Source organism: Lonchura striata, chromosome 3 (genome assembly GCF_046129695.1).
Source record: "Lonchura striata isolate bLonStr1 chromosome 3, bLonStr1.mat, whole genome shotgun sequence".
Lineage (NCBI taxonomy): Eukaryota > Metazoa > Chordata > Aves > Passeriformes > Estrildidae > Lonchura > Lonchura striata.
The window spans coordinates 1,135-11,906 of NC_134605.1; the positions used below are offsets into that span (position 1 = coordinate 1,135).

At 46.1% G+C, this 10,772-nt stretch overlaps 1 long non-coding RNA gene across 1 annotated transcript; it reads left to right on the forward strand.

Annotated features, from left to right (window-relative positions):
* The first annotated feature begins 508 nt into the window (after positions 1 to 508).
* On the forward strand, positions 509 to 2,957 carry LOC144246026 (uncharacterized). The gene is made up of 4 exons (XR_013339630.1): positions 509 to 933; positions 1,028 to 1,147; positions 2,695 to 2,769; positions 2,891 to 2,957. It is a non-coding gene; the product is annotated as an uncharacterized LOC144246026 (long non-coding RNA).
* Positions 2,958 to 10,772: the final 7,815 nt, after the last annotated feature.

A 10,772-nucleotide genomic window follows, 5' to 3' on the forward strand; every position in this document is an offset into this window, starting at 1 on the left:
TCCCGGCCTGCGCGGCGTCCGAGGCGCTCAGCTGAGATCGGGATCGGGATTCGGGTTCTGGTCCCGCCGGTGTCTGCTGGGGGAGCCGGGCGGAGCCGCTCCTTCCTCGGCGGGCGGGAGGGGGTGCCGGGGCCGGGGGGGTCGAGGCGGGATCGGGGCTGGGATCGGGACCGGCAGCGCCGCGGCCGGGAGGAGCCGCTCCGGGACGGCGCCGCCGCTCCAGCTGCGGCCGGCGCGGGGCTCGGGTCCCGCCGGGGCTCGGGTCCCGTTCTCGCTGTGGCCGCGGGGAGCCGGGGCTGCGTCGGGGCCGGGACCCCATCGGCACCGCCGCTCCCGCAGCGCCGCCTCCGGCCCCGCGGGCGGACACGGAGCCGCCCCGCAGCCCCGCGGGATGCCGAGCCCCGCCGCCCCGGTAGCCCCGTGGCCACCGCGCTCCCCTGCGAGCAGCAGCGCCCGCCTCCCCCGCCCCGTGTCCGCATCCCCGGGGGAGCCCCGCCGGACGAGCGGGGCTGCGGCGCCGCGGCCGGGAGCGGCCGCTCCGCCGGGGCCGCTGCTCCCGCTCCGGCTGTGCCCGGTGCGGGGCTGGAGGAGCCGGAGCTCCGAAGGGCAGAGAGCACCTCCTGTCCTTGGCTCTGCGGGGCGGGAGCTGCCGTGCCCTGCCCGTGGCTCGCAGCGTGCCGAGCGCACGTCCCGGCACGGGCACCGGCGCACGGGACAGCGCTGGCACGGACACGGCTGAAGGGCTGCCCGCGGCTCCTCGGCCAGGGGCTGCTCCCCACAGGCACGCAGGGATGCTTCAGCCCGGACAGACGCCACCGACAGCCCACAGGGACCCCAGGGAACGGCTGGCATTACCTGGGAATGGAGGCACGGGCCGTTTGCAGAGGGGCTCTGACGGCAATCCCTGTTTCTGACCTCCCACACAGCTGCCAGGTATGTTCCAGCCACCCCAAATCTCCTCCCTCTTTTCCAGCCGGAGCCTATCATTCACCAGCAGCATTTCAGCCAAGGCAATCTTCCTTCACAGGTACTAAATGCCAAGCAAGAGCCTTGGAGATGCCTTGAAATCAGAGGTTGGAGTGAAATTATGTTTGGAGATTTCCAGGGAGCCAGCTGGAGGTGCAGAAGGGATGGAAAACTCTCACAGGTGGGTCCCACTGGAGATGTGCTGCAGGCAGGGATGTGCATCCCTTTCCTGAGGGGAAAGGACATGCAGAGGCCACTGCCGAGGCTCTGAAAGGAGCTGAGCTTCTGCAGGAGAGATGTTCTGCCTCAGCACAGGCCGGGAGCTCATCCAGCCACTGCCTTGTCCTGCTTTAAAACATCAACTGGAGCCTGAGCTCCGGGGAGTGAAATCAGTTGAATTCCAGGGAACTCTGTCAAGTGACCCCAGACACATCCCTGGGGCTGGGGGATGAGGGTTTTAAATAGCAAGTTCTGTGGAATAGAGACCTGTCCTTGTCCTGATCCCACTGAGCTTCCCTGGAACCTCTGCTGGTTCCTGACACAGCTGGTGCTAAAGTGGCAGCTCTGCATGGGAATTTCCAATCTCCACGAGGCACTGTCAGGTTATTCCAGCAGGAATTCAGCAGGGAACCTGGGGCTGTGGGTATAATTCATCTGAACTAGCAAAGCTGATACTGAACCCCAAATCCAGGCACCATACAAAGAACAATCTTTGTGCTAAAGCTGGGCTGGGAAATTTCAGCAGCCAAATGTATGGAATGATCTAAATCCCAGCAGGCAGCATCCCCCAGCGGGACAATCCAAGTGCCAGGGTGGGAGCTCTTGTCCTTCCCCTGCTGCTGGTGGGACAAATTCCCTTGGCACAGCTGGTGGGGCAGGAGCTGAGAGCAGGAGGGGCAGGAACAGGGATGGGAGATGAGGCTGCTGGAATGTCACCTGGAGCACCTGAACACGTTCTGTCCCTGCAGGAGCCAAAGCAGATCCCTCCTGGCCGGGCTGGAGGGCAGCTGCTGGATCTGCTCTGGGGGAAAACTCCCTGCCCCTGCCAGGAGCACTGGCTCTGCTCTTCCTCCAGCTTCTGAGCAGTGTCAGGGCCACCGTGAGGGAGTTCAAACCCGAAAAATCCCCACAGCCCACGGAGTGAATGATCCCAGGAGAGAAACGCAGCATTGAAATAAAAATCTTACAGCTCTGTCAAAAAGGCTGTGACAACACTGCCACGGGATTCCCAGGAACCTTCTGGTTTGCTCTCGGAATGCTCTTGGTTCTCTTTTATGTATTTTTAGTCCCTCAGTGGGCAGCTTGTAGGATTTATTCTGGGACTTAGAGGTTGAGCAGGGTTGGCTCAGGATTGACCTTCACCTCTGGTGCCTCTTTGCGCAAACACAACGTGGCCGGGCTGGGTGAACTCGTGACCTCAGCTTTCCCCTCCAAAATGTCCCTCACTAATTTCCCTGGGGTGAGCTGGGATTTTGGCCCAGACTGTCACTCCTCGCCTCCCCGTGCCCGCGCAGTGTCCGTTCTGTCCCCACGGTGCCCTGGGGACACCGGGGGGTCCCTTTGCCTTTCTCCTGCCCCTTTCCAGCCCGAGGCTCCTCTGCCCGTGTCCCACACAGCACAGGGGCACCGAAGGGGAAAGGCTCCAGAAAACATTTCTGCAATTCCTCAGCAATTATTTAATTATTTAATTAATTATTTATTTAATCACATTCTTCTCCTCTTCCCCAGGGAGAAGAACATGAACTCACAGCCACCGAGGCCTGACGGGTTCCTGCAGCGAGAGCTCGGTGCGTGTCCGCAGAGGTGAGTGCAGCACCTGAAAGGAAAAAACACAGGGGAAAATGGGATTTATTTTGCTTCAAAGTTATTGCAAGTTCTTAAAGCCCAACCAACTTTTGCTCTTGCTTTTGGTCGGGTGGAGCAGGAGCAGTGGGCAGAGGTGGTGCCATCGATGTGGATGTGCCCGATGCTTTCTGGGGCAGAAAAAGGAGATTAAGCTCACCTTACATCAAGCAGGTATTTAAAAAGATTTATAGCTCTTCAAACGTAGCACCCTTTAATTACCATAATGTTTCTTCCATGATTTTAACTAATTCTCAGTGTATTTTATAAAACTTAAAATAACACCTCCTCCCCATAAAACAGACTCATCAAGCATTAGATAAAAAGTCCTTGTGCCAGTCTCAGGCTTCCACATCTAACAGGAGACCCTCCCCGTAAGCAAACAAAAAAATCAAAATAACGTACCAAAACTAGTCCTTGCTAACACTAAAAATACAGCTCGACCGTATCCAAAAAAACCCCAATTTTATTTCTTCCAAATGCCAAATACTCTTCAAATTCTAAATCAAAAACTCTTAAAAAACAAAAACCATCAAAACATACTTCAAATATAGAAAAGCCTAACCGTATGAATAAGTATTTGTCAAAGCCCACAAAAAAGAAATCTAATTAATAACCTACATTTAAAAAAAACCCCACTATACAAATTAGTACCATTTGAAATGTAACATAAATAAAAATCTTTTACTAAGAAACATATCTCCCAATAAATAAAACCACCCTGTAAAGATATAAGTAATAATCATATCTCAACAATCTAAAATTTCTCTAAAACCAAAAGACTTAAAAAACCTTCAATATTTATAAATAACAACCTTCAATGTCAAGTATTAATAAAATCAAACAAAATTAAATTTCACTACATTAAAGTCTAAATATTTTAAAATTTCATTTTATTACTTTAATATTCTATTAAAATTATGTTTATTATTCCTTACTATTAAAATTCATTCAGTCTAAATTTAAATGTTATTAAATATAACTTCTAAATTTTATTAAAAAACATTTATCTAAACTATACAGTATATGGTAAATTTTCTTAAAAAAAATAAAACAACTCCAATTAAAACAAAATAAAAAAATAAAACACTAACAAACACCTATTCAGAAGTGAAACAAATACAGTGTTTTATATCATCAATTTCATAAAAAATTCTGTTCTTCATTACAATCTCTTTTTATCTTTTATAAATAATGCAAAAGATTACTATTAATATCACACTATTTTGAAATTTTACTCTATTTCCTTAATATATAAATATTTTTTAAAAGTTATCCTAACTTCAAACACTTACTACTAATACACTAATTATGTAATACAAATATATTATTTTTTATAATAAACATTATTTATAGAATATTATAATTTTACAACCAACTTTCTATAGTCTCTTTATATAGTTATCTAAAAGACACATAAAATTTCTAAATCCTACTTTTTTGATTCTCTATTTATACACCTTAAACCAAGTTAACTCTCTAACTAATCTCTATACTAACTCTATAATTTAACCTTGTGTTATCTCAGAATTTTAAATATTTTTCAAAATTAAAAAAAAAGAAAAATGAAATTCCATTAAAAACCTCCTCCAAACTGTTAATTTTATCACTTTCCTCAGTTATTATTACAAAAACACTTCAATATAAAACCCAACTACAACATTAATTTCTTTTTCTAAGTTTCACACTAAGTAATCGCTCTCTCATACATTTCCTCCACCTTCACACTCTCAATATCCAAATCCAAACTCACAATCCTGTCCATAACCACTTTCAAATCTTTAAAAAAAAGTTTACTATATTCAAAGCATCTCTATTCTAGAAAAACTTCTAAAATGTAATTAAGCTTTAATCCTAACATTTTTATTCTTAACTACTAGTTTTTAAAACATTATATAAAAATATAATATAAAAAGTAACATCCACCAATTAAAATTTAAACTGTAACCAAATCCTAACTCTACATAAATTAAATAATTAACAACAAACCCAAAAACTTTCTACACCAAAGATAAAATTAAAATTTTTTTAACTTAACAATTTATCTTTATCAATATAACCAATAAACTTATTTAAAAAATAAACTTAAGAAATCATTATCCACTCATATTTATACAACTTTCCACTAATTTAAAATTTATCAACTGTTATAAACTCTTAAATAATGTACAATCTTTTAATACTTACTAATTATATAATTCCACCTATGTTACTAATTATAGATATTATCTAAGTAATTCCTAATTATCAATTTCTTCTTTACTACATACATTATTTTACTCTTATATTTCTTCATACTTAAAACTAAAAAGTTATAATCATGACAACTTATGCCATTATCTTGCAAATCTCTATACAATTTTAGAAAACAAAACTTAACAATACTTATTTCTCATATCAAAACATAAAGTTTACTTATATCTCAGCAAGTACAAAAACCCAAGTAAATTTCAATAAGGAACATAAAACCAGATGACACAAAAAACACACTCACCACTCCATAAATAAAAAAACCAAAGTAAACACAAACATAAATGACACAATGTAAATACAAATGTAAGTTACACAAATGTAAATGACACAAGAATTGCAAGTTACACCTAACATCTTGTACTACACCCACAAAAACTATAAATGTTAGCTTTCTTTATAAATATAAAAATCAATAATATTGTAAAAATCTAATTATTTAATAACTTACAAATTATAAAATTCTCAGATATTATACTTCTACTCTGTTTACTTTTAATTATCACTTTACCACTTAACCAACCTAAAACAAACATTTAAGTAACTTTAACTAATGTTTCAAGTTTAGATACTTTGTATTTATCTATCACCACTCAAAAAAATCCATTCTTTACTTACTTAATATACCAATAAAAAACATTACAAATAATCCATATAATTTAAAAACTCTTACATTATTAACTCTTAATATGAAAATAATTACCAGTTTGAAACAAAAAAATCATTTATCCATCAATAGTAATCAAAATATAAAAGTAATTTTAAGCCTTGAAACTTAAAAATGGTAGCATCACTTTTTATACCACCTATTATTTAACAACCCTAAAACAATTAAATAAATTAAAATATTTTCTAAGTAAACAAGCTAATTCTACATCCCTTACACTAAATAACTTTTTAATAGCTATCAAAAATATTAAACACGCAGTATTACAAAAAACCCGACAATAAATTTTCTTTTATTAACACACAAACATAAACATTTAAATAAAATGTATAAATTTATCTAATCACTCAAAATTTATTTATAAAAATGTACAACTTTAAGAAACATCAAAAATAAGAATAACTAATAAAACGTAACATTTTATTTAATAAGTAAAATTTAACACCAAAGTGAAGAAATCTTATAACAAAATCATACATTTTAATCATTATAATGATAATACTACTAACGATAACAGCTTATTTACATTAATATATGCAACAAATGCTTAACAAACCCATCAATAATTGTTTTTAATACAGAGAGAGGGGGGACGTGGGGATGGGAAGAGCAGAAGGCGCCAGGGGCTCGGCCAGCTCGATCCGCAGCTCGGCGGCGCTGGGACACACACGGGAACGGAGCCTCTCCACCCCCCTGCAAAGTGCCAGCCCCAGTGCACCAGGGCCAGCAGGAGCCTGGAGGCTCGGAACCCTGCCCGGGGCTGCTGCACTCGGAGCGAGATCCAGCTGCAAATGGAATTCCAGAAACGGCCTCCCAGATGTTCCATAATCACACCTTGGAAACGGCTCCACAGGGCAACGGCTCCGGTGCCAGAGCGGCACCTGCACGAGTCCTTGTGCCAGCCCTGGCGCCCTGAAAAACACAAGAAACCAACATCACACAGGCCTTGTTTGCAGAATTCCTGATCCAAACCTCACCTGTCCTGCCCAGCACCGAGGGAAATCTGACACGGTATTCATAGGTAACCTTTGCTGAGAGCGGCCATCACCCCGGTCCTCCAGCCTGGGCAAGGTTTTGCAGCGAATGGACCCAACTTCTAACCCTGGACCTAAATTTCTGTCAGCTTTTGTTAGAAAGATACTGGAGAGTAAATCCTACAACAGATTTAAAATGTTGTGCAAGGAATAACCGGCCCAGACAAAACCAAACCACCCCCATCTCTGCTCCACCCCATTTCTCCCAATTTTGGGAGAAATACTCATAGAGTTTGTAAAGACTCCCCTTCCCTGCTGCACCGTCCTTCACTGCACGTCCCTGGAGAGGATTTACTCCATTTTTTGTGCCCAGCAGCAGCTCTGCAGCCCAAATCCCACTCCTCACAGACACAGCCTGAGCAGAGCTCAGGCAGCGTTCCCAGCAGCGGATGCAGTTCCGAGTTCCCTGCATTGCTCACGGGGCACTCGCAGCAATCTCACCTCAGCCCAGATTCTGTGCTCAGAGGGAAGCGCAGCCCGATGGGACACAGCTCTGGCCCCACGTTCCCCTTGTTCCTGCTGGCCTGGAAAGCCACAGATAAACCCAGTCCCTCTGCCCCTGCACCCTGAACCCCAGGAGAGCTGGAGCTGAACCCAGATCCCGGCGCCCTGCACGGCTGCACTGACAGCAGCGTTCCTCATTTTCCTCCCTCTGCTCCCAAATCCTGCCAGCCCTCCCCTGCAGCTCCTGCCCCAGCCCCAGCAGAGGCTGCCACCCAGCCCTGCAGCAGCTGGCAGAGCTGGGAATGCACCGAGAGCTCGGCTCCCCGGGCTCCGAGCCCCAGACCAGCCCTTGGGTGCACAACAATGCCCAGCCTGCCCCCCTGGGCACAGCCAAACACCACAACTCCAGCATCCCCAGGGAACTCTGGCATTTGCCCCTTCCCTGCTGCCCTTTCCCAGCACACAGGGGTAGGGCCGGGCTGTCAGAAATGGCATTCCCGAGGCAGTTAATCCCAGCAGAGAGGAAAAGGGGAACCCTGCGTTCCTCTGACTTACCCCACAATGTGGGCAGGACCAGGAGCCCTCCAGTGCACACCCCTGGTGCTGAAGCCTCTTGGCTTTGGCTGCTTAAACGCTGAAGCTTCTGGCAAAGACGGGAGGAGCTTAATGATTTTTCCTAGCCTGAGAGGAGGAAAAGAGCATAAATCCACTGTGGAAGTCAAATGATCCCACTTTCACACTTCTGCTGTGATTGCTCACGATGGGATTTTATCCATGAGAAGGGACACCAATTCAAATATAAAAGTGCCCTTTTCCAGCATTTTTATTCCTAACTATTTCATACATTAAAAGGAAGCTAATTTTTCTTATTGCCTAATTCTTAGCCTAATTTTAACAGAACCATTTTTATCTCAGGCCCCACTTGTCAGTCATTCAATCCTTTACCACTGGACTTTATACAAAGGAAAGGATACCTGGGTGCTGTGTCACCAGAAATCCCAAAGAGAAACGTGTCCAAAACCTCACAGAGAAAGGTTTCAAGGCACTCCAGTGCACAGACAGCTGCTCATGCCTCGTCAGGCCACACCAGTTCTGTCACATCCACCTGAGCTGCACAGGCGAGGCAAAGGCTGCCCTTCCTCCCAGGGAACACTGTCTGAGACCACAAAGAGCCATCCTGGGTGAAAAGAATGAAATGAAAATGTTTTCTGGCAGAAAATGAGTGTCTGTAATCAGAACTTCTGGACAGATTTAGTAACACCACTTTCATATGATAAATACAGGCCATGCCCATCCTTCCAGGCCAGGTGAAACCAGGAAGGAGAACTACAGGAAAAGCAGGAAGACGGAGTCCCTTATTTGGATTTATTTCCTAAAGATTCTTCTGCATTGCACGCTCTTTGTGTTCTTGAAGAGAATTGATTGCTGCTAGAAAAGTCTCAGGCCCCTATTTTATCAGGCACAGCCAGGACAAGCTGGGCTGCAGCTGGAGAGGCAGGGAGATGCAGGAGCTTGGCACAGTGAGGAGAAGAGCAGGGGAAGCAGGGGAGGTGTGGGGGAGAGCTGGAGGAGTGAAGGAATGGGCATTGTCCTGTTTAGATTTGTCAGTGCTGGGAGCTTGGAAAAAGCTTGGTGCTGGATGCACCACAGACACAATGGCCCTGGTTTGGTGGTTTTCCTCTGCTCCTAAGCTTTGGCTTCACCCCCTCTCCAGAGCAGCAGGGAATTCCTCCAGGGTGAGGGGAGTCTGGTCCCACTGCAGGATGTGTCCAGTAAAGGAGGGAAGTTGTTTAGAGCAACTGACCAGTGTTTTTGTTACACACAAAAATTACCCCTCATGAATCTTATTACAATGCATCTCTCATAGTTCTATTTCTCTAAAGTATCTAGTCTCATTTACAAACTCATCCTCTAAAACTTGTTTCCAGTTCCATTTCTCTCTCAACAATGTCTGTCCTATTCCATGGCATTTCTAAGTCAGCATTTCTTATCTCAAATTTTCCATTCAGATACATACTATGTAAACCTCCTGTCAAACTCTGACAATTCTCTGCAAGTCCATTTCCCACAGGAGAACTGCTCCCTGCCCAGCACAGGAGCTGTGAGTGCTGTTGCAGGGCACAATGCATGAAGGAACACCGGAGCTGTGACATTAAAACCAGCAAAAGCAATTACTAAGTAAAAGAGATCCTCACCTGCTCCAAGAACTGAACCTCTGTGGCTCATCCTCACGGGGTGAACCTGCTCCAGGGAGGACTCTCCACGCAGCCCCCGAGACCTGGGGTCAGACGCTGCCCTACCAGCAGAAGAACAAGGGGTTAGTGAAGCTTTTTGGACACATTCTGGCCTCAGAGTGGTCTGACAAAACATCCGTCAACGTGGATCTTTAATAAAGGCAGCTGGGACCTATGCTTGCAACAGACTTTCGTGTGTTATTTCCTCAAAGTCCCTATTGGAATGCATTTTGATATTAAAAGTGTTTAAACAAGATTTAACCTGAGCTCTGCACCCTGCCGTGCTCCAAGCCCTGAGGAAGAGCTGGACATCCTCACACTCGCCCAAGCTGAGGCAGCTCTCACGTAGGGACAGAGCTGCTGCAGCATTTAACAACACTTAGAAATCACCCCTGCCTTGAGGGCGTCCAGAGCTGGGAGAAAGCCCTTCCCACCACCCTCTTGGATTTCCCTCCCTGCCCCTGGCTTTGCTTCCAGCTTGGGAAGGTTTGTCCTGGGGCCATTTCAGCAGCACGAAGGGCTTTTCCAACCTCAGGGGTTCCACGGGAGCCCAGTGACTGACCCAGCTGCGCACCCAGGCACACGGATCGATTATCCTGCCGTGAGCCAGAGCACTCCAGGGCATCCTTGGAACAGCTGCGGAGAGCGGGAAAAAGACACAGCTGCAGCACCGATCCCGCTCCCTGCTTTCCCAGAGGGGCAGGAACACCATTTCCTCCCGAGCCTGAGAGCTCCCAGGGAAATCCCTGTTAGGGTGGCACTGAAGGTGCCACATTTCTGGCACCCTTGCCCTAGAACCACGGCCCAGCAGGTTTCTGTGGGAGCGGGGATTGTTGCTGCAGCTCAGAAGCTGCACATCCCTAAAGCATTTCCTTAGGGACACGAAGCTTCCCACGTACATTTTGTAGTTCAGTTTGTAATTTCAGCGTCTTTCAAGAGAGTTTAAATCGCAATGAGGCGACTCGGTGCCAGCACAGCATTAGCTACGGGACATCGGGAGACTCACCAGACGACATTCTCGGCAGAGCCTCCATTCTCAGCGCTCCAGCTGCAGCGTTCGCATCTCTCACGGACTCCGAGCTCCGTTCCCAGGGCTCCCATCGGGAAACCGGCGGCCGCTCCCAGATGCAAATGCCCAGGGCACCGCCGATCCCAGCCACTGCTCCTCTCCCCCCTGGACCCCCCTTCCTCCAGCCTTTACCCCTTTTATAGCCACGGCCCCGCCCAGGACACAAACAGAGGCTCCCAGGTGCCTCCTGATACCCAAATCATTCCAGGTGCATCAGGAAATCAAGAGAAATAAACTCGTCCCTTCTGGGGTAATGAATTATCTTT